Source organism: Cebus imitator, unplaced genomic scaffold (assembly GCF_001604975.1).
Source record: "Cebus imitator isolate Cc_AM_T3 unplaced genomic scaffold, Cebus_imitator-1.0 Scaffold563, whole genome shotgun sequence".
In the NCBI taxonomy this organism is placed as follows: domain Eukaryota; kingdom Metazoa; phylum Chordata; class Mammalia; order Primates; family Cebidae; genus Cebus; species Cebus imitator.
Window position 1 is genome coordinate 1,183,618 of NW_016107878.1, and position 24,206 is coordinate 1,207,823.

A 24,206-nucleotide genomic window follows, 5' to 3' on the forward strand; every position below is an offset into this window, starting at 1 on the left:
GCTCGGAGCAGGAGCAGGGGCAGGAGGCAGGGCTCGGAGCAGGAGCAGGGCCAGGGGCAGGGGGCAGGGCTCGGAGCAGGGGCAGGGGCAGGGGGCAGGGCTCGGAGCAGGAGCAGGGGCAGGAAGCAGGAGCTCATAGCAGGGGCAGGAGGCTGGGCTCGGAGCACTCCACCTCCCCTACGGCCCATCCACGGGATGCTTTCCAGGTTCGGGCAGGGACAGGACACCTGGTCCTGGATGGAGTTGGGGCAGGCAAGGGACAGCCAGCTCTGCTGATGTCAGCCTGGCCTCCCTCCTCCCTCCTCCCTTCCTCCCTTCCCTGCCCTCCCTCCTCTTCTCCATGAAGGCAGTATGTGCACTGAGCTACTCAGACCCAAGTTCCCTGGCCTTCACAGCCAGAGGCCTGGCCGTAGAAGTACCCCAGGCCACGGCCTCTCAGCACGGACCCACCCTGCGGGGCGGCCCCTCTTCTCGCAGTGTCCACCCTGCATCCGGTCTGCATTCTCCCTAGCTTTGAGTCATCTGAAAATCTGGTGGTCATGCCTCTCTCTGGCCAGAGGGCAACTGCCCAGGACCACCATGCCAGGCCAGCATCCCTGACCCTCAATCAGTGGCCAATCTAGCAGCATCCCAGGGCTCTGCCCGTGCCCCTGCTGAGCACTCCTGCAAGAACCTCCACCCTGCAGCTTCTGCCTGCACCCCTGTTGCTGGGCTCCAGCAGAGGCTGCACAGCCCCTCGGGAGGCAGCAGCGGGAGACCCGCATGCCAGGAGGGAGAGCCCCCTGCAGCCTCCTTCCCCTGTCCCTCACGCCGTTTCTTAGCACGCAACTTTGGGAAGTCCAAGTCGGCCACCCAGAGGTTTCCAAGATGTGGAAGAAGCACCACACTTCCAAATTTCACCAGGAGGAAAGTTCCAGAGAGGGGTGGGCCTGCTAACACCCCCTTCCTCACAACTACCAAGCCACTCCTAATGTGCATCTGGGCATTTGGGGTCAGGCGTGTTATGTATCTGCTTGCTGGTGGCGGAGTCCATAGGGTCACGGCAGAAAGAGGGCCGGGGTTGGTCCCCTGGGGCCGTGTCGAGCGTCATTTCTGGATGGCTGCTGGGATCTGGGAGAAAGGAAAGGCCCCTTAGCTCTGTGTCCTCCCAGGGCTGCAGCAGGTGAAATGGGGCTGGGGTCCTCTAGGGAGAAAAGCTCCTATCAGGGCTGAACTCTCATTGGCCCTGGCCCAGTCCAGACAGGAGCCAGGTCCAATTTCTCTCCATGTGCCCCGCGCCAGCCTGCACGGAGCCCTCCACGTTTCCTAAAGTGACTACTCCGTGAACACAAAGAACAAGAATACACAAACACACTCTCCAGAGTGCACGTGTGCCTGTGCCGACGGAAGGAGAAGGGTGTTAGTGCAAAACCTTCTGTTTCTGCTCTTGAACTCCTGACCTCAGGTGACCCACCCGCCTCGGCCTCCCAAAGTGCTGGGATTACAGACGTGAGCCACCGCGCCCGGCCAAGATCTTCTGTTTCTGAATTCCCCCCCACTGCTTCCCTCTCTGGACAGGCACACGCAAGGGCAGCTCCACAATGGGCTTGAACCTGTGGCAGCTGCACGGATCAACTGCATCCGAGCACCTGGATCTCCTCTGAGCATTTAATTATTCCTGAGAGGTTATATCATGACTGTTAAACAGCCCTTAGAAACCAGAGTCGTCCCTCTGAAAACATCCAGGCAGAATTTACACGGAAAGGCGGATCTGCAACTGTCGCTCAGAGTCTGGGAAGAACAGGAGCGTAAACATTTAGAGCAAGCCGGCAGCCAGCAGCACTGCACGGCCGCCAGCCTACCTCCAGACGAACGGGGAGACCGCGCCCTTCTCACAGCCACGGCTAGGGAACCACAGCAAAGTTACAGATTGTCTACCATACCGCCAAAAGACGAGCTTGCCACCTCGGCTAACCGTAGATAATTTGTAATATACTAAAAATGCCAAGGCTGGGCGCAGTGACTCACGTCTGCAACCCCAGCACTTTGCAAGGCCAAGCCTGGAGGACCTGGAGACTTAAGGCCAGGCGTTCGAGACCACCTGGGCAACACAGCAAGACCCAGCAACTACAAAAAATAAAAGTAAAAAAATGAGACGGGCATGGTGGCACGCATCTGTAGTCCCAGCTACTCGGGAGGCTGAGGTGGGAGGATTGCTTGAGGGCAGGAGTTTGAAACCACCCTGGGCAACACAGCGAGACCCTGGTCTCCACAAAAAGTAATAGTGAAAAAAAGATTAGCTGGGCATGGTGGTGCCTGCCTGTAGTCCCAGCATCTCAGGAAGCTGGGGAGTGAGGATCACTGAGCCCAGCCAGTCAAGGGTGCAGTCAGCTATGACTGGGCCACTTCACTCCAGCTTGGGTGACAGAGGGAAGCCCTGCCTAAAAAAAAAAGAGAAGAAGAAGAAGAAGAATCATGGAAGGAAAGAAAAAAAAAACAGGAACATCTGGATTCAACCAAGAATTTTTTTTTTTTTTTTTTGAGACAGACTTTCACTCTGTCGCCCAGGTTGGGGTGCAGTCGTGGGATCTCGGCTCACTGCAACCTCTGCCCTCCGGGTTCAAGCAATGCTCCTGCCTCAGCCTCCCGAGTAGCTGGGATTATGGGTGCACACAAACACACCCAGCTAATTTTTTGTATGTTTAGTGCAAACAGGGTTTCACCATGTTGGCCAGGCTGGTCTCGAACTCCTAACCTCAGGTGATCTGCCGGCCTCAGCCTCCCAAAGTGCTGGGATTATAGGCATGAGCCACCATGCCTGGCCCACTTTAAATTTTATTTCCAACAGTCTCAGATAGGCCAAGCTTCCTACACTAGGTCTGTTTGCTTGTTTTGGTGAATTACATTCGCTCTGATTTTTCCCTTCTTCTTTCTATGAAAAGGGGAAGTAACAAAGTTTCTATTTTCAGGGCTTTGCTGAGATGCAGGTAAAGTTTAACCAGGAAGCAAAAACAAATCCACAGAGCAAGACAGCACTGGTGCCAGAGCCAGCTGCCCGTGTGACCCGTGTCTCTCCCTCAGCCAGATCTTCCAGTCCTCATTTCCAGAACCTGAACAGCTCTAACTAGATGGTCGCTGGAGGCTGACCCTGCACCAGGCCTCTCTGGAAGGTGGCACGCATGGGGTCACTCTTGCCTCTCCAGGCTGGAGAGCAAAATGCAGGTAAAGAATTCCTCTGTGTTCCTGCCTGCTTCCGAGGCAGGCTTACCTACATTTCAATGAATTCTGCTGAAAAAAAGGTTGGCGTCCAAGGAGTACACTGGGTTTGGCAGTCTGAGAGCTCCCAAGAAAAGCTTTTAAGGGTTTTAAGATGCCTAAAAACCACACATGAAGGAGTCCACAGTTGCCCTGAACATCCAACTATTTCAGCATCACTGTATTTAAACCTGGGGGGGCACAGAAAGCCATGCAGTGGTGTTCCCAGGGGCCCCACTGTGTGCCTGGTGTGGCAGGAGGATGCCCTGGAGGGGTATGAGCTTGAAGTGGGCATCACCAGGGCAGAGAGAAGCTGTCCTGGAAGGAGGGCATCCCCATAAAAAGTGTCGGGGAGATGGGAAAGTGTGGGGTAGAGAAGACAAGGGATGTGCACCAGAGCCCAGCACGTGCAGAAGGCTCTGAGGATGGACTGGGTGAGGCTATAGACCAAGAGGAGAAAGAATCCCAACCCCATACACCCTAGCCCAATGCTGCTTTCCAAATCTCAGATAGCTCCAGGGGACGTTACGTTGCCAGGACAGGGCTATGCACCCAAGTGTTCCTCCCCATCCTCCCTTCCCGAGTCCTAGGCAGGTGCCATGGACATTACAGATGGGTATAAAACAGCCCTGCCTCAAAGGAGCTCCCAGGATACAGTGGTTGGCATAGCAAATGGGACCAATGGACAGTCTCTGGGATACAAAACATTGGCTTGGAATCCTGATTCTGATTCTCCTAGGTGAGATCCCTGGTGAGTTACTGAATCTCCCGTCTCAGTTTCCTTATCTGTCAAAGGCAGGTTGGAGGCTTAACAAGACAGTGTAGGAAGACAGTTGGCACAAAGCTGAGATGGAAGTGCTCAATAAATTGTGTCTAAGGCACGCACGCGCATGTGCACACACACACACACACACACACACACACACACACACCCTATGGCTTAGAGCAGAGGTTACTAAACTCTGGGAGATCACCGGCCAGGAAAATGAAGAAAAATAAATTTCATGGTCCTGTCGGGATGCCCAGCATTATACGCCTCCAGGATAAGGCGTCTGCAGAAGTGAGAAGCACCGTCACCCACTGCTCCTCAGCAGTGAGGACACTCGGCCCCACTGTCAGAGAAAGGTCAGGCAGAATAAAGCCCAGTCCTCTGAGTGAAACCCACTGTGCTTCGAGCAGAACTCCCTCTCAGGCCCTGGCTCTCCTCATCTCACCACAGATGGAGAGAGCTGGTCAGGAACCAGCCAGGCTGACCCTGGAAGGAGGAGGCTCCGCCAGCCCCACCCCCAGGCCAGGACAAATGTGGCTGTGGTTGAGGATTTCAGGAAAAGCACGGGGCCTTGCAAGCACTGTCATGATCGTTCTCATCAAGAAATCCCCTTTGCGATTTGTAGTGAGCCACTCCGGGTGCAGCCAATCAGACACACCCTCCCACGCCCTGCCTCAAGAAAACCCACGTGCAGGGCTGACCCATGAGAGAGCTTCGGTTCACAGGAGCCCAGCCAAGCATGGTGTGGAGGGAGTCAAGCTTCCCTGTCCTGGAGGACACATGGGTGCTCACCCTTGCATAGGTCATGCCTCCTCTCAGAATCGGGAACAGCCACGGTGCCCCCTCTCACCGGCACACACGTGGTCACACACAGACCCAGCTCCTCCATCTTCAATCAGTGAACTTCTGAGAGAGCTGCAAAGCCAGGCAGCCGCCATCCCTTGTGGCAGAACACGCAGCAGGTAGGAGTCCTGCCTTGGTGCCAGTGTGCTGGGTGCTCCTTCAGGAGACGCTCCATGCTGCATGCATCCTTGGGCTACCAAACAGCGCACCTGCGCACCTGCTCTGGAGGTGAGGGTCTCCATCTGGCCTCATGGACAGAGAACCTGCCATGAGAGCTGCCTAGAGAGATATACTTGGGGGGTCTCTGCCAGACTAGATCCCAGGGGCCTGCCTGGTGCCTGATGGGAGCTCTCTGGGAACAATAATAAACCACCGAGGATTCCACAAAGAACGAGGGTGTGTGCTGAGGTGTCCATTCTTCACAAGGCTCATCAGATGCTCCAATGAGTCCGTGACCCCAAAACGTGAAGAACAGCAGCTTTCCATCATTTGCAAGGGAGCTTCTGAAGGCAGCCTCAGTCCAAGGGGGTCTCCAGGGGCTGCAAATCCATCCCCAGTATTTAGTGGTGCATGCCTGGTCTCGGCCCTTGCCGCCTGGTCCTTTCGTTCAAAATACACAGGTATATATTTATATTCATGTAATGTGCTGTTGTTTATGTTCACACTCGTCTCACTTCTTTCCTACCGGCAGACAGTTCTGCAAGTATCAGGAAATCCGCTGCAGCCGGAGAGCGGATCGCTCCATCCATCTGCTTCCCTCCACTTGGCCTGGGGCTCGGTGGATGCCGAGAGACCCAGGCTTCCGCTGAAGGAACTGGGGACACAGCATCCTCCATCCAAAAAAAAAAAAAAAAAAAAAAACAATACGCTCTGCACCTGGACAGCGACACGCTCCACACCTGGACAGCGCTCTCCCTGCTCCAGGAATGAGCTCCACAGCCCCAGAGCTGAAGAGAAAAACATCTGGGACAGTGAAGAGAGCGTGATGCAGCGCCGACACTCCCCTTGTCCTCACAGATTTGGGGAAATGCAAAACAGCATCCAACGCAGACTCGGAAGGAGAGGGCAGGGGTGTTATTCCAGCTCGGTCCATCTGCACTGCTGACAGAATCGTTTCATTCAACTGCTCGGGGACCAGGAGTTTCAGGGGGTCTCCCAGGGATGCCGCATTCCTAATTGCCCCCCTTACCAAGTTCGCAGTGACTGACAGCTCCCTGAGACACCCCCGGGCCACGTGGGCTACTCCACATTCCCTGGCACCAAACCCTGTACTCAGTACAGCACACTCTGGCCATACCGGTCAATTTCCTTTAAGTTTTTTTTGTTTTTTTTTTTTTTTTTTTTTTTTTTTTTTTTTTTAAAGAAAACATTGTATTGAGATAGAATTCACACACCAATGAATTCACTCATCTAAAGTGTGTGACTCAGTGCTCCCAGCACTTTGGGTGGCCGAGGAGGTGGATTGCTTGAGCTCAGAAGTTCAAGACCAGCCTGGGCAACGTGGAGAAACTCTGTCTCTACAAAGACATAAAAATCAGCCCAGCGTGGCAGTGTGTGTCTGTAATTCCAGCTACCTGGAGGGGGGCCAAGGTGAGAGGATCACTTCAACTATCGAGGTCAAAGCTTCAGTGAGCCATGTTTGTGTCACTGCACTCCAGCCTCGGTGACAAAGCAAGATCCTGTCTCAAAAATATAAACTAATTAAATAAAATGTAAAATGCAGTGGGTTTTAGTGAGTTCACAGAGTGGGGTATCTATCATCACAATCCATTTTTGAGCATTTTCAAAAAAAAAAAATAAAGCAAACCTGTGCCCCTTAGCCACCCCCCTCAACATTCCCATCCTCTCCCTCCATCTCCCCCCAGCCACTAATTACTTTGTGTCCATACCTTGGCCACTTTGAGGCATTTCACATACATGGAATCACACGATGTGTGGTGAGTCAATTTTCTCTCGTTCCTTTTCACTTCTCTTTTGGGAAAAGCTTTGCAGTTGTCCAGATCTCCTCTGTGGATGACTGTTCAAGTTATATGCTTGAGTCACTTCAGAATATGAGACGGGAACACACTGGGACCACCTGGGTTTAGCGTCCACCTCAAAGCCTATTCGTTATATCCTCAGCTTTCACTGAAGTCAAAGGTATTTGAAACCATTTTGTTTTTTGCAAAACCCCTCCTGCGAACACCGTGTCGCGTGAAAAAAAAATTTTTCCTAGATGAGAACATCAAGACAAATCTGCTTTCCAGATGAACTGATATTAGACAAAAGAATTCTGTTATCCCATCTTTCCCTTCTTGCCCTGGCTGCCAGGAAGCTCAGAGATTAAAAACCAGATGTATCCATACAAAGGCTCTCTCATCCTACAGGTGGGTCCTAGAGACTCTTCATGCTTCAAGTCAAGTTTTACCAGTGTGGCATGCAGCACAGTCATTTGGGAAACCAGCTAAAAAGATTCCCACTGAATCTGATGTCCTATTAAAATCTGCAATTTAAATCACAAGCCCAAAAATGTTCTCAGATTTGGCTTTGAAGTCAAAGTAAAATGTCACAGTCCTTTTCCTAGGACTCAGAAGACATTCTGGGGGGAACAAGTCTAGTTCCTCCTCTTGCGACGTCTTCGTCCTCACCCAGTGAGCATTCATATGCATCGCACCTGCTTGCAGGCGCTGCAGTGAACACGGCAAATGCGCCCACTCCACGCAAGAGGGCTGCCCTTGCTCTAAGACAATGAGGCCATCTTTGGCCAAGATCAGAGGATTTCTATCAATGAGTGGGCTGAGCACAATCCTCTTCCCTGGATGCAGAAACTCAATCCAAGTCCTCAAAGGGTTCCAGCAGTTTCCATGAATCCACTTCCTCAGCATCAAACACCAGAGCTTTGCAAAGCTTTGGGGTGTTCTTGCCACCGGTGATCCCTGCTCTGGTAGGAGAGGTTTCTCCCCCCATTCCCCTCACTGGGAAACCAGTTTGAAACAGCGGTGGAGGCACAGGGAGAGGCGAAGGAACCAAAGACGCCATGCCCGCTTCTGCAGGACCCAGGACTGCCGCTGCCTCCCAGGTAGGTCCAGGGGACTTGGGGGCTGAGGTTCTTTAGAGAAAGAGCAAAGGTGAAAAGGAGCATCTTCACGGGACAGCAGGGACTCCTAGCAGCTGAGGGGCCAGGCACGGGCAGTGTGGCTCTCAGAACAGAGGCAGGTATTGCCCGCACGGCCAGCAGCCGGCACAGGTGCGCCTGCAACAGCACCTACTGTTCCGTGCGGACGCCAAGCTGCCCGGGTCCTCTCATCCCTCTATTCTGGAAAACACAGTTTGCTCCAACCTTTCACCTTCCTAAACAGTGCCAAGTTGAACATCTTTAGGGTCACAGTTTCACTGCACTCGTCCCTCTGGATAGATCCCCAGGGGCAAGGTTTTTGAATCAAGGCCTATCTTGCTGTAAAACAGAGGTTTAAACACCACACAGAGGAGAGCGCAGACTCTGTCCTCTGTGCCTTGGAATTGCTTTTAACCATGGCATGAGCTATGCGGGACGTTAACCTAAACAGCACTGCGGAACTCTGAGGGTCTCGTTCTGACATCACCCACCCTGGAAACATGACTCCCTGTGGGAAAGGCCTGGCGGACGCACATGAGCACTGGCTGTTCTTCCTTCTACAAACGTGCCACCCCCCTCTCTGGCTCCTGCCAGCCTGCCACCTCCATCCACACAGAGGAATGGCCTTTCTGATAAGCAAACTGGAATGATCATGTCTTTTATTTCCTGCCTTATGACATTTCAACATGTAGGGGAACATCACAGACACAGGGAGATATGCCCCTTCCAGAGCTGGCTAACTCCCAGGCAGTGAGTGGCTTCCTTGACGCACACCTCGCATGCACAAGCCAACCACCTCTTCCTCAGCTCCCGTGTACCCAACCAATATGCACCACCCCTGCCCTGAGGCACTCCAGGACCAGGTGCCAGACAACCAATGGCCTCCCCTACAGCTCCACGCCCACTGCAATGGTTCACACTGGCCAGGCCTGCACGGCTCACCCAGCCCGGCCCTGCCTCTCTCACAGACACCCCCAGAAAGGCTCTGGCCTCAGCTTCCTCCCAGCTCCTGCCTCCTGACCAAACCCTGGCACTTCTGGGGCTCACAGCCTCCTGCTCTTGGGAAATGGAAGCCATAAAACCTTCTTTTGGGAAATCTTTCTGTCTTCCCTCAGTCACCTCCATCAATTCAAATCCTGCAGTAAAAATGAGACAGTTGCAGCAATGAAGTGAGGAACCTCACACCGGTTCCCCTCTGGATCCCCCATCTACAAACCAGGGCTCTCCAGCCCCCAGAGGGACAGCCTCCCCTCTTTTCCACCAACAGCTGAAACACGCACAGCCGGGACTTCTTTCTCCTGTAGCCAAAAGACATCGTGATTCAGCGCCATCAGCTTTGCTTGAAAAAACGGCCTTCCCCAACCCCGTATTTCCCAACAAGTGACCTCTCTGCTCAGCCTGCCGTGTTGGGAGACTCAAATGTGATGATGGGTCTGGCTCAGGATCCCACTGCTGTCTAAGCAAGGCTGGTCAGAAGCTAACTGGACTGAGGCCAAGGGGGTGTCACTGTCAGACCCCAGGCCCACCCAAGCGCCCACCTAAACGTGTCATGTGCCACCCCAGTCTGCCCTGTCCTCTGGGACGAAGTATCCACAGTGGGTCCTGACTAGGAGTCACGTTGCAGCTGTCCCCTCGTGTAATTGCTAAGACGGTGAACTGGGGGTCACAAAAGGCCCTTCTAGACCACCAGGTGCTCGATGGGACGCCAGGGGTGGCCACGGCCTTCGGTTCTGGTCTCCATGCGCTGGGGCCACGGAGTGTTCAGCCTTCCACAGCCCATTCATCCTCCTCTCAGCAGGGAGGGAGAACAGGATGGGGCTGCGTGGCGGTTTCCTCCTGGCTCCCACGTCCACAGAGGAGCTGGCTGTGCTGCAGGTGCATGGAGCCACTTCCGCGGGCCACCCTCCCACAGCCACGCATGCATGCCACCAAGGCAGGCATGCCCTGACGCGGGACATCCTTCATCAAAACCCCTTATGATAGTGCAGCTGCATGCCCTGCGAGTGCCGGAAGGAGAACCAGAGGCCCCGGCTCTCACCCTGGAGCTGCGGCAGGGGCCACAATCTCACTGAGCCTCGGTGTCCACCAGGGTCCCAGCAGGGACAGAGCCAAGGGACCTCTGGCCCTCCGGCCCCCCCACTCCCCAAGTCTGTGCCTCCCTGACTCGCCTCACCCTGTCTGAACACGCCGCTCTGTCATCTCGAGCCTTTGTGTCTCCCAAGGCGCCTCCAGCGGCTTCTGCCCTGGTCACCCCTGGCTGTCCATCAGCAGGGCCCAGGTCCTGGAGGCACCAAGGGAGCTGCAGATGGGGCCTCCTGCCAGGACAGGCCCCCTGGGTGAACGTGAGGTCAGAGCTGAAAAGGAAGCAGGAAGACCTGCTAAGGATGAACCTCCTCTCCCAATCGGCATGTGCGGAAGGCCGCGGCCCCCACTGTTCCCTGAGGAGGTGGCCCCACGCAGCCGCCCGCAGCAAGGCGGCTCCCACTCAAGGCCCTTCTCGTGTCCTCGGACACCCTGCCACCTTTCTCCCGGCACACAGTGTAGCCACACCCGCTCAGGAGCTCACACCTCTGCAAACACGATTATTTGGCAAAAGCCAGACATGACACCCCGGAAGCAGCACCCCCACTCTGTAGCCAGACCGCAACCTCTTCAGGGACAAGGAGCGGAGTCAGGCTCCCGTGGCACCCAGCACCACCCTGGCACGCTGCTGATGCTCAAATCAAATCTTCCCAACCACAATGAGACAGTGCCCCTCACCCTCCAAGAGGAAGACAACCAAAAAAGAGAGAGGGGAACAGAAGCAGGCGGGGATGTGGAAGAAGTGGAGCCTTCATCCGACGCTGGAGACGAGGTCAAATGGTGGGGCCACTCTGGAAATCAGTGCTCCCTCCTCAAAGGGTTGAACACAGGGCTGCCACATGGTCCACCAGCTCCACTCCTAGGAATCCAGCCCAGAGAAATGAAACCGTGTCCACACAAAAGCTTCTACAAGAACGTCCGAAGCAGTATTTGTAAATGCCAAAAAGTGGGAACCACCCAAATGTCCAGCATTTGAGAAGCGTGATATTGGATTAATAAGATGCTGTATCATATGATGCAATATTACTCAGCCTTGAAAAGGAATGAATCACTGAATCATGCTAAAAGTGGGCAAACCTTAAAAACATGATGCTGACAGAGAGAAGACGGACACGAGGGTCCCATATACAATTCCATTTATGTGGCATGTCCCCAGTGGACACATCCACAGGGATGACATGGAGGTTTGCAGTTCCCACGGCTGGAGATGATTGACAGGGATTCAGGAGGAGGGACTGACTGCTGATGGGCACAGGGTTTTTCTTGGGGGGTGGGGAGGTTTAAACAAACAATGACTTTTCACAAATGTTAATGTTGATTTTGGCAATCACTGCTCCACTCTGAAAATGCAGCCACACGCCGCTGTCAACACTTCAGTCAAGGAGGGAGAGGGACTGTGTATGCGACGGCGGTCCCGTAAGATTACAATAGAGCTGAACACTTTTTATCACCAAGTGAGGTCACAGCCACCGGGACGTCATAGCTCAATGCGTTCCTCATGCATCTGTGACAATGCTGCTCTCCACAGACCTCCTGCACTGCCAGTCCAATGGAAGTCTAGCACATACAACTTTGTAGGTACACAGAACTCAATAATGATAAGAAAAAACTATGCTACTGGTTTATTCATTTACTATAGTTTTTAGAGTATATGTCTTCTACTTGTTAAAAAATAGAGAGACTGGGCGCAGTGGCTGACGCCTATAATCCCAGCACTTTGGGAGGCTGAGGTGGAAGGATCACCTGAGGTGAGGAGTTCGAGACCAGCCTGGCCAACATGGTGAACCCGTCTCTACTAAAAATACAACAATTAGCCGGGCATGGTGTTGCGTGCCTCTAAGTCCCAGTTACTCAGGAGGCTGAGGCAGGATAATTCCTTGAACCTGGGAGACAGAGGTTGTGCCATTCACAAATGTTAGTGAGCCGAGATCATGCTATTTCACCCCAGTCTGGGTGACAACAATGAAACTTCATCTCAACAGAATAGAAATAGAAATAGAATAGAACAGGAGTAAACTAGGGGCCAGGTGCAGTGGCTCACACCTGTAATCCCAGCACTTTGGGATGTCAAAGCGGGTGGATCACTTGAGGTCAGGAGTGAGACCAGCCTGGCCAACACAGAGAAACCCAGCCTCTACTAAAAACACAAAAACTATTGGTGGCACGCCTGTAATCCCAGCTACTCAGGAGGCTGAGGCTGAGAATCACGTGATCCCGGGAAGCGGAGGTTACCCTGAGCCAAGATCATGCCACGTGCCACTGCTCTCCAGCCTGTGCAACAGAGCAAGATTTTGTCTCAAAAAAAAAAAAAAAAAAGTAAAGTGCAAAACAGCCTAAGGCAGGTCTTCCAGGAGATGTTCCAGAGGAAGGCACTGTGATCACAGGAGATGCCGACTCCACGCACATTATTGCCCCTGAAGACCATCCAGCGGGACAGGATTCGGAAGTGAAAGGCAATGATGTTGATGATCCTGATCCTGTGCAGGCCATGGCTAGCATGTGTGTTTTAGTTTTTGTTTTTGTTTTTTTTTTTTAATATATTTTGTTGTACTTTGGGTTCTGGGGTACATGTGCAAAACAGGATTGTTGCATAGGTACACACATGGCAATGTGGTTTGCTGCCTCCATTTCCCCGCCACCTATATCTGGCATTTCTCCCCACGTTAACCCTTCCCAACGTTCCTACCCACTGCTCTCCCTCCCCTATTTCCCCATAACAGACCCCAGTGTGTAGTGCTCCCCTCCCTGTGTCCATGTGTTCTCATTGTTCAACACCCACCTATGAGTGAGAACATGCGGTGTTTGATTTTCTGTTCTTGTGTCAGTTTGCTCAGAATGATGGTTTCCAGATTCATCCATGTCCCTACAAAGGACACGAACTCATAGTTTTTCATGGCTGCATAGTATTCCATGGTGTATACGTGCCACATTTTCCCTGTCCAGTCTATCATTGATGGGCATTTGGGTTGGTTCCAGGTCTTTGCTATTGTAAACTGTGCTGCAATGAACATTAGTGTGCACGTGTCCTTATAGTAGAATGATTTATAATCCTTTGGATATATACCCAGTAATGGGATTGCTGGGTCCAACGGAATTTCTATTTCTAGGTACTTGAGGAATCATCACACTGTCTTCCACAATGGTTAAACTAATTTACACTCCCACCAACAGTGTAAGAGTGTTCCTATTTCTCCACATCCTCTCCAGCATCTGTTGTCTCCAGATTTTTTAATGATTACCATTCTAACTGGCGTGAGATGGTATCTCAATGTGGTTTTGATTTGCATTTCTCTGATGACCAGTGATAATGAGCACTTTTTCATGTTTGTTGGCCTCATGTATGTCTTATTCTGAAAAGTGTCTGTTCATGTCCTTTGCCCACTTTTGAATGGGTTTTTTTTTTCTTGTAAATCTGTTTTAGTTCTTTGTAGATTCTGGATATTAGCCCTTTGTCAGATGGGTAGATTGCAAAAGTTTTTCCCATTCTGTTGGTTGCCGGTTCACTCTAATGATTGTTTCTTTTGCTGTACAGAAGTTCTGGAGTTTAATTAGATCCCATTTGTCTATTTTGGTTTTTGTTGCCAATGCTTTTGGTATTTTAGTCATGAAGTCCTTGCCTATGCCTATGTCCTGAATGGTTTTGCCTAGGTTTTCTTCTAGGGTTTTTACGTGTTAGGCCTATGTTTAAGTCTTTAATCCATCTTGAGTTAATTTTAGTGTAAGATATCAGCAAGGGGTCCAGTTTCTGCTTTCTGCTCATGGCTAGCCAGTTTTCCCAACATCATTTATTAAACAAGGAATCCTTTCCCCATTGCTTGTTTTTGTCAGGTCAAAGATCAGATGGTCATAGATGTGTAGCATTGCCTCTGAGGCCTCTGTTCTGTTCCATTCGTCTATATCTCTGTTTTGGTACCAGTACCATGCTGTTTTGATTACTGTAACCTTGTAGTATAGTCAGGTAGCATAATGTCTCCAGCTTTGTTCTTTTTGCTTAGATTTGTCTTGGCTCTGTGGGCTCTCTTTTGGTTCCATATGAAGTTTAAGGTTTTTTTCCAGTTCTGTGAAGAGGGTCATAGATAGCTTGATGGGGATAGTATTGAATCTATAAATTACTTTGGGCAGTATGATCATTTTCACAATATTGATTCTTCCTAACCATGAGCATGGAATGTTTCTCCATCTGTTTGTGTCCTCTCTTATTTCCTTGAGCAGTGATTTGTAGTTCTCCTTGAATAGGTCCTTTACATCCTTTGTTAGTTGTATCCCTAGGTATTTTATTCTCTTTGTGGCAATTGTAAATGGCAGTTGCTTCTTGATTTGGCTCTCTTTAAGCCTTTTATGGTGTATAGGAATGCTTGTGATTTCTGCACATTGACTTTCTATCCTGACATTTTGCTGAAGTTGCTTATCAGTTTCAGGAGATTTTGGGCTGAGACGATGGGGTCTTCTAGATATACAATCATGTTGTCTGCAAACAGAGACAGTTTGACTTCCTCCTTTCCTAATGGAATACCCTTTATTTCTTTCTCTTGCCTGATTGCTCTGGCTAGAACTTCCAATACTATATTGAATAGGAGTGGTGAGAGAGGGCATCCTTGTCTAGTGCCAGATTTCAAAGGGAATGTTTCCAGTTTTTTCCTATTCAGTATGATATTGGCTGTCGGTTTGTCATATATAGCTTTTATTATTTTGTGATACGTACCATCGATGCCTAGTTTATTGAGGGTTTTTAGCATAAAGGGCTGTTGAATTTTGTGGAAGGCCTTCTCTGCATCAATTGAGATAATCATGTGGTTTTTGTCTTTGGTTCTGTTTATGTGGTGAATTACATTTATAGACTTGCGTATGTTGAACCAGCCTTGCATCCCAGGGATGAAGCCTACTTGACCATGGTGGATAAGCTAAGGTCAATTTATTATTCATGTAACTTTTTTCCAAAATAAATGTAGTGTAGCCTGCGTTCAGTGTTTACAAAGCCTACAGCAGTGTCTGGTTACTTCCTAGTCCTTCACATTCACTGACCACAGACTCCCTGCTTCACCCTGAGCATCACCAGTCCTGCAAGCTCCATCCTTGGTCAGTCTCCTTGGCAGCTGCACCTGGCTGTGTCCCCACCCAAATTCCATCTTGAACTGTAACTCCCACAATTCCTAGGTGTTGCAGGAGGAACTGGTTAACTCCCACAATTCCCATATGTGATTGAATTATTATGGGGTGGGTCTTTCCTGTGCTGTTCTCTTGATAGTGAATGAGTCTCACGAGATCTGCTGGTTTTCAAAACAGGCGTTTCCCTGCACAAGCTCTCTCTTTGCCTGCTGCCATCCATTCTCGGGTATGTCTTTACCAGCAGTGTGGAAACAGACGAACACTGTAACACAACTTAACCAGTGTGTTACAGCTGCCTAAAGTATGCAGCACGGCAACCTGCCGCACAGGCTTGTAGCCCAGGAGCAGCAGGCTACGCCACACAGCCCAGGTCTGTGCGAGTGTACACTACTATGCCCACACAGCGAAGAAGTCACCTAACTGCATTTCTCAGAACATATATCCCCATTGTTAAGCAGCACACGACTATACTAAAAACCACTGAACTGAATTCCCTTTGGGCGGGCGGCATGCAGGGCATGTAAATTACACCTCAATCAAGCTGCTCATGTGTGTTTTATTTTTAAATTGAAATAAAAAAAAACCTGTGGTGTCCAGGGATGAGCAGAGTGAGGGCAGGGTCTGGAACCTTCATCACTACCTTCTCACCAGCCAGCTGTCCCCATCAGCAGAGAGCACCTACGCACCCAACCTCCATCTACTCCAAGGTCCCTTGATGGGAAAGACTCATGTGAACGGTGAATGACCCCTGAACCAGACACAAGTTGCAATAGCAGTATAAACAGAGCACTGGGTGTAACTCACCAGGAAGGAAGCCCCAGACTTGCTGTCCTGCCTCCCAGCCCAGCCTTGTTCTTCCAGCAGGGCTGGAGACTGTGCCTGAATGCCTCCCTCTTCTGCAGCCCCCAGCAGGGAGGAGCCTCAAGCAGCCTTCTCTATGGGGCACCCAGAGAGGGCGGCATCTGTGCACCCCATAGGGGGTCAGCATCCTACAGAGATTGCAGAAGTAAGTAACGGAGCTTACCCAAAGCTCTGTGGGCAAGCTTCAGACCCTGAGGATGGCATCACAGGGAGTGCCCCACACGCCAGGATTTAGAGAAGCCAGATGAGGAGTAAGCATTTCTCAGAATCGCATCAGAGAAAAGTGGCTCAGTTCTAGGCATTGCAATGTGCTGAGACCACTTAAAACAAGGGTCCACTAAGTTTTCTGCAACAGGGCAGCTGGTAACTACTTTCAGCTCTGCAGAGCATGCAGTCTGTCACAAGGACGCAAGTCTGCTACACGCAACGTGGAAAGAGATGAGCGTGGCTGGGTGCCAATAAAACTTTATTCACAGAAGGAAAGCAGATTGGCAGGAAATACCACAAATTACACAGCTGACCAGGGATTAGCACCTAAAATATATAAAGAATTCATACAACCCAACAATTCAAAAATGGGCAAATAACTTGAATAGACATTTTTCTGAAGATATTCAAAGAGCCAATAAGCTCATAAGAAGATCCTCCACATCACTAATCAATAGGAAAATGCAAACCAAAACCACAATGAGATACCCCATCACACCCCCTAGGATGGCTGTTTTAAAAAACAGAAAAAAACAGGCTCAAACCTGTAATCCCAGCACTGTGGGAGGCTGAGATGGGCAGATCAGCTGAGGTCAGGAGTTCGAGATTAGCCTGGGCAACATAGTGAAACCCTGTCTCTACTAAAAATAAAAATGAAAATAAATTAGGTGGGCATGGTGGTGGGTGCCTGTAATCTCAGCTACTAGGGAGGCTGAGACAGGAGAATCACTTGAACCAAGGAGGTAGAAGTTGCAGTGAACTGAGATCACACCACCGCGCTCCAGCTTGGGCAACAGAGTAAGACTCCATCTCAAAAATAATCAAATTAAATTAAATTAAAAATTTAAGGGAAAAAAACAAGCCAGATGTGGTGGCTCACACCTGAAATCCTAGCACTTGGGGAAGCTAAGGTGGGTGAATTGCCAAGGTGGGAGAATTGCTTGAGCTCAGGAGTTCAAGACCAGCCCCCTGCCAAGTCTCTGCAAAACATAAAAATAAAAAAATATTAGCCAGGCATGATGGTGCATGCCTGTGGTCTCAGCCACTTGCTAGGCTGAGATGGGAGGATTGCCTGGGCCTGGGAGGTCGAGGCTGCAGTGAGCTTTATTGTGCCACTGCACTCCAGCCTGGGTGACAGAGTGAGAACCTGTCTCAAAAGAAACAATATATACATAAGCATTGACAAGGATGTAGAGAAATTGGCTCCTTTGAGCCTTGTTGGGAATGTAAAATCGTGGAATCACTGTAGAAAACAGTATGGCAGTTTCTCCAAAAATTAAACACAAAAAAACCACATGAACCAGCAATTCCACTTCTGGGGAGGTATATGCCCAAAAGAACGGATGGATGTCTCAAAGAGATATATCCGTACACCGCCGTTCACAGGAACGCTATTCACAACAGCCAAAACGTGAGAGCGACCCAGCACCCACCAGCAGACGAATGTGTAAACAAGGTGTGGACCATCCACACAAGAAGACCTTCTTAGACTGAAAAAGAAATGGCGTTCCAATACATGCCACGGTGTGCGTGGCCCTGGAGGACACTGTGCTAAGTGAAGGGAGTCAGGCGCAAAAGGACAAATTCACATGCACCCACTTCCCATGAGCTTCCCAGCATGTGCAAATCCACAGAGACAGAAAGCTGAATGGTGGTTGTCAGCGGCTGTGGAAGACGAATGTGGAGGTGGGGAGGGGTCAGTGGGGATAGACTTTCAGTTTGGGGAGATGGAAAAGTTCTGGACACGGGTGGTGATGGTTCCACAGCCACATACATCTACTTAGTGCCACTGAACGGTAGACTTTGAAAATGGTGAAGATGGGCCGCGCGTGGTGGCTCACGCCTGCAATCCCAGCACTTTGGGAGGCCAAGGCAGGTGGATCGCTTGAGGTCAGGAGTTCAAGACCAGAATGACCAATATGGTGAAACCCCGCCTCTACTAAAAATACAAAAATTAGCCAGGCGTGGTGGCAGGCACCTGTAATCCCAGCTACTCGGAAGGCTGAGTCAGGAGAATCACTTGAGCCCAGGAGGCAGAGGTTGCAGTGCGCCGAGATCATACCAGTGTACTCCAGCCTGGGCAACACCGCAAAACTCTGTCTTGAAGAAAGGAAAATGATGAAGATAGTAAATTCTGTATTATGCGCATTTTACTAAGACTTTAAAAATAAAAACAAAATTTCATTTACAAAGTCAAGCAATGGGCAGGACTGGACCCAGTTTCTGGTCAGGCACGACACAGTGGGTGCCCAGCAGGACATGGTGGCTGGAGCGCAGCTGCAGAGGACAGGGTCCTCACCCAAGCCCTGCCCTGGCAAATGCCACTTGATATCATGTTTCCCCACCCAGGAGGATCCCCTTGAGCATAACTTCTTGGTCATGCCATTAATCATTTGGGGTATCTGATCACACCCACAAGCAGAAAATGTAATTTGAGGCAATAACAAAGAACACCTCAAGAAAAATCAAATCTTCAAATTCACCTAATCTAACATCTTGAACAGTCAAAGAGAACTTCAACACTGTCAATTAATTCTGCTACTAAGTGGAACCGTTCTGCCACTAATTATACGATACCCTGGCTGCTCACTAAATTACTACTTGAGGGTTATTTTCCATCTTTTTTCTGAGCAGCAAAGGGAGGTGATCAGTAGACAAGGCTGGAAACCCAGGATGTGCACAGGTGCTTAGGTGCTGGGAGTCTCCGATGCCGCAGCCATGGCATGGGGGCGTGAAATGCCCACACACCGATGCTCATGATGAATGGTGGTCTGAGGACGCCAGGAGAGCCACTGAGGGCAGGTTCCCTTGGTGGCTCCCATTAGGGCGGAACTGAGATACCTAAGGAAGCAGGAGAAGCTGCTGGAGGGAGAAACGCCCAGATGAACCTGGCCAGGTCGGTGATGCTGCCTCAGGCTTCCCTGGGCCAGGAGTGGCACCCCCTGGGCCTCCCAGAGCATCAACATCCCCAAGAGGAAAACCCCACCCACCGCACCCAGCACCACCATCCTGCCTCCAGCTGAGGTGACTGATCTTCCCAGGGAGCTCCCCTGTCCCAAGGTCGCCAACTGTGCAGGCTACAAGTGCCCTGAGCAGGCCAGGCGCGGTGGCTCACACCTGTAATCACAACGCTTTGGGAGGCCAAGGCGGGTGGATCACCTGAGGTCAGGAGTTCTTACTAGCCTGGCCAACATGGCGAAACCCCGTCTCTACTAAAAATACAAATATTAGCCAGGCATGGTGGTGCATGCCTGTAATCCTAGCTACCGGGGAGGCTGAGACAGAAGGATTGCTTGAACCTGGGAGGCGGAGGTTGCAGTGAGCAGAGATCGTGCTACTGCACTCCAGCCTGGGTAATAGAGTGAGACTGCCTCAAAAAAAAGAAAAAAGAAAAAAAGAAAGATACAGAAAGAAAAAGAAAGTGCCCTGGCTGGAAAAACAAAACCAAAACAAATTCACTCCCAGCCTTCGTGAGTTGCCCAGACCAGCTTTTCCTTCTCTCCTTCCCTTGAATCACAGCCTCCAAGGTGGGTGGCAGTGGGAAGCAAGCCAACAGCAGCTCCCAAGACACAGGCTCCCAGTGACAAGCAAAAGCTCAACCCAACCGGCCAAGTACTCATTTCTCACGATGCTCCCGGAGGAGCTAAGAAGGGGGTTTCAGGGAGACAGGTCCCAGCTGCGAACCAAGGCCCCGCTGGCCGGACACAGGCGCCTTCCAAAGGCAGAAGAGCACGCACACCATGGGCTTCAGCTCTGCCGCAGCGCCGGGAGGCAGAATGAATAAAGAGCAAGTCCCAAGTTCAAGCCCCGAGGAAGCCACAGGCAGCTGACTGCTGACAACACCTTATGGCTCAATCCCAGGCCTGCAGGGACAGGTGCTCCTTCCCAGTGGACTAATGTCCTTCCCTGAGTCTGCCCCTGCTCTAGGATAAAGGGGTGGACCACCTTCTCCAGCAGAGTCACACGTTCTCATATGCATCCTCATGACAGCGTTCGAGCAGGAGCCACGTACTATGCCAGTGGTTCTGCACAAGGGACAAGTACGCAGCATCGCCAGAGACGAGGGAGGCTGGAGGGCGCAGACTCAGCCCTCGGCCATGGCAGCCGGGGAAGGCAGGAGCACCCTCCACGGAGCTGCATCACCATCCTTCCACCCAGGAGGACGCCTGTTCACATCTGGGAGGGAAGTGACAGCAGAGGCCAGAGAGGGAGCTCAGAGACTTGGAGGAACACGCGGGTGCAGAGAAGGGCTTGAACATGGGGAGTGGGAGGGTCGGACTGGATTTCAGACGGGATTGGTGAGCAGTGGAGCTGGAGACAGGAAGACCAGGCAGGCGAGACTGCCCGACTGTGATAGTGACCAGAACCTGGGTGGTCCTGCCTGGGGCTGTGACTCCGACACTCTGCTCCTGCCTGCTGTGTTTTCAGGACCCCATGATGTGTATTCTCATGGAGTCATGGAGGGTGAAGCACAGATACACAGTCACCTCATAAACAGGCCCAAGGTCAGGCTTCTGTGTGCATGGCTGCTGTTACCCTGAATTCAACCAGCTATGCACACATAGGAAATATTTTTTAGTTGCCTCTGTATTGAAAATGCACACACGTTTTTTTCTTGTCATTATTCCCTAAGCAATACGGTATAGCAACCATTTACATATCATTTACATTGCTGAAGTATCATACATAATCTGGAGATGATTTAAAGCATGCCAGGGAGTGTGCCTAGGTTACATGTAAATACTGTCCCATATTCAAACAGGGACTTCAGCATCCATGGACTCTGGTATTCACAGCAGGTCCAGGAACCAATCCCCACCAGACACCGAGGGATGGCTGCATGTGCTTCCACAGTATTAAGACCTCATGGTGCACACAGTGAGGAAAGCATATCTGATACAGCTTCTTGGGCAGGTTGTAATGCAGGATGGACTAAGACACTGCCCACAGGAGTCTGGACCATACAGGTCTGTCTTTACGGCCCCTGGTATACAAGGCCATGGGGTCCTATACCAGCAGGAGCCCAGCGTGCGGTCAGCCAAGCTGGATTCAGCCACTCAATACCCATGTGACTGATCGCGACCAAGCATCTAACTGTTGAGAGCCTGCGTCCTCACTGAAAATGGTGGTAATTCCACTTTCGGCATGGAGTAGGTGGTAGGCAGGGTCAACACTGTTAAGATATTTGGCAGACGGGGCTTTTAAGTACAAGTTACAGGTGAGGTGATACCAGCAAGGCACAGAGGAGGCGCTCAAGAAAAGGGCCACTGTGCACCAGCCATGCTCTGGCCCCCACAGAACACACGTGCCTGGGCTTCACTGCACCCTTCCCTGCCCCTGGACACCACCAGGTGCACCCCCATCCACATGAAAATGATAGAGAGGAGCTGGAAGCACCTGTACCACTCATCTGTCTGCTGCCACCCAAGATGCAGAGGTTGCAGTGAGCCGAGATCGTGCCACTGCACTCCAGCCTGGGCAACAAGAGTAAAAAACTAACGCCTAAGAAAAAATATTGAAAACAGGCAGAGAATAGCGATACTTGTATTTCTCATCAGACCCTGTGGAGACCAAAACGAAATGGAACGGTAATTTTCAAGTGATGAAAGAAAAGAACATTCAATCCATAATTCTACAGCAATGAAAATATCCTGTAAGAATGGAGGGAAAATGAAGATAGTCTCAGATGAAAGGAAACGAAGGAATTTGTCATTGGCAGGCCTATTCTAAAAGAATAGCTAAAGAAACCTTTCTAAATAGAAAAGAAATCATAAAAGAAGGAGTTTGGAACACTACGAAGGAAAAAAGAGTAGGCTAAGAAAAAGTCTGGTATGAGCACTCCGGTGAGGACAGCTCACAGCAGCCCTGAAGCCAGAGGCATAATCCTTTTTCATAGCCCCGCCTAGGTCACACGAGCTGGGCACCAGTGACAATGCCACTCACCCTCTTCCCACCTCAACACAAGCACATGGAGTCTGACAACAAGAAACTGAAAGTCCCCTGGCCACAGTGCCAAGGGAGAGAGGTGGAGCAAACCCAGACAACTGCCATTGGCTTGCAGGTGACAAGGACAGGGGAAAAAGTTTTAACTCACCAGAGGTGTTGGCAGACTGAGCCCCGCAGATGGCTTCTTACAGCAGGAATGGTCCGTGTTCTAGGTGGCCAAAGCAGGGAGCCTGGACAGATCTCCAGACCTGCAGAAAGACAGTGAGACCAAGGTGTGGTCAGACAGAGATTGCTGAGTGGCACATGTTAAACCTTCATGTAGATTCTGACATTTCTGAGCTAAAAACCAGGGACCGAACTTTTGCTTCTGGGCAGATGGAGTAGACACATTTTCCCTATTCCACACACAAAACACAACTAATACCATGATGCTGTATATAAAGCAAACATAACACTGCACAAGGTGGAGAGAAGGCGGACCGGCCAGGGGCACGGTGTGAACTGTGGGTTTTCTTCTTGCCTCATGCCATCCCAGACATGGTACTGAATAAACCAGCAACTCAGAAACGCCAACAGGAGCAGGAAGAATACCACAAGAAAAGCGTGTTCTCTTTAGTCGAAGACTAGGAAAGTGGCCGCTAACAGGGCAACATGTGTAGACAACAACAGGTCTACTCCAGCCAGACACCACAAGAAAACCCGTGGCCTCAGCCCCACCCACAGCAGCAAAGGCCAAGTAGGGAGTCTAGATTTCCACCCTGCATGGCTGTAATGAAGCACCAAATCCCTGCCAGGGTGGCATCAAATAAACCAAAGGAAGGAGCTGGCACATTCATCGCGCCCAGGCAGTAACAAACCCTCTCTTCACTCGGGCATTAGTATAGGCAGCACGGGGAGCCTGGGTTTCTATTGCACCTGCCAGTAATGAGGTGACACCCCTTCCCATGTTCCCTTGTGGAAGTGGTATCAGGAAAAGTTAGCTTACAAAAAAGGTTCAAATAAGACTCAAAATGTCATGACGTAATACAAAAATGTCCAAGTGTCAATAGAAAATCGCCCATCAAACCAAGGATCAGCAAGATTTCAAACTGAAAAAAGATAATCAATGGATGCCAACACAGAGGTGGCAGAGATGTCAGAATAATCCGACAAAGAGTTGAAAGCAGCCATGATAAATGCTTCCATGAACAAGTATGAACATCCTAGAAACAGATGAAATAACAGAAAGCCTTACCAAAGAAGTACTTCTCACCAAAGATATAAAAAAGAAGCAAGTGAAAATGAAAGAACCAGCCGGGCACAGTGGCTCATGCCTGTAATCCCAGCACTTTGGGAGGCCAAGGCAGGTGGATCACTTGAGGTCAAAAGTTTGAAACCAAACTGACCAACATGGCAAAACCCCATCTCTACTAAAAATACAAACATTACCCAGGTGTGGTGGCAGATGCCTCTAATTCTACCTACTTGGGAAACGGAGGCAGGAGAATCACTTGAACCCAGGAGGCAGAGGTTGCAGTGAGCCAAGATCATGCCACTGCACTCCAGCCTGGGCAACAAGAGTGAAACTCTGTCCCCCAACTCCCCCCAAAAAAAAGAATTAAAAAGAAAAAGAAAATGATAGAACTAAAGAATACAATAACTGAAATAAAAGACTTAGTAAATGGACTCAACAGCAGAATGGAGGGGACAGAGGAAATAATCACTGAACTGGAAGACAGAACAACAGACATTAACCCAACTGAACAATAGAGTGAAACAGATTGAAAATAAATAAACAGAGCCTCAGGGAGTTGTTGGACAATAATTCAATAACTAATTTTAAACTCTTGAAATCCCAGAAGGAGCAATAAGAGAGGGAACATCTGAAAAAGTGCTCAAAATACTCCAAATTTGGTGAGTGATATAAACCTACGGATTCCAGAAGCTGAATGAACCCAACAGGATAAACCCAAGAAAATTCACACCAATACACATCAGAATTAAACTTCTGAAAACTAATGCCTAAGAAAAAATATTGAAAACAGGCAGAGAATAGCAATACTTGTATTTCTCATCAGACACTGT

The 24,206-nt window shown here is 50.3% G+C and overlaps 1 protein-coding gene across 9 annotated transcripts in view; it reads right to left on the reverse strand.

Moving 5' to 3' along the window:
* Positions 1–24,206, reverse strand: part of SHANK2 (SH3 and multiple ankyrin repeat domains 2) — a 688,443-nt gene that overhangs the window by 633,570 nt on the left and 30,667 nt on the right. For all 9 annotated transcript variants that reach the window (XM_037733995.1, XM_037734000.1, XM_017515880.2 and 6 more), the window contains exon 2: positions 22,291–22,390. The gene's annotated coding sequence lies outside the window, so the exon portion shown is untranslated. The remainder of the gene's footprint in view (positions 1–22,290; positions 22,391–24,206) is intronic.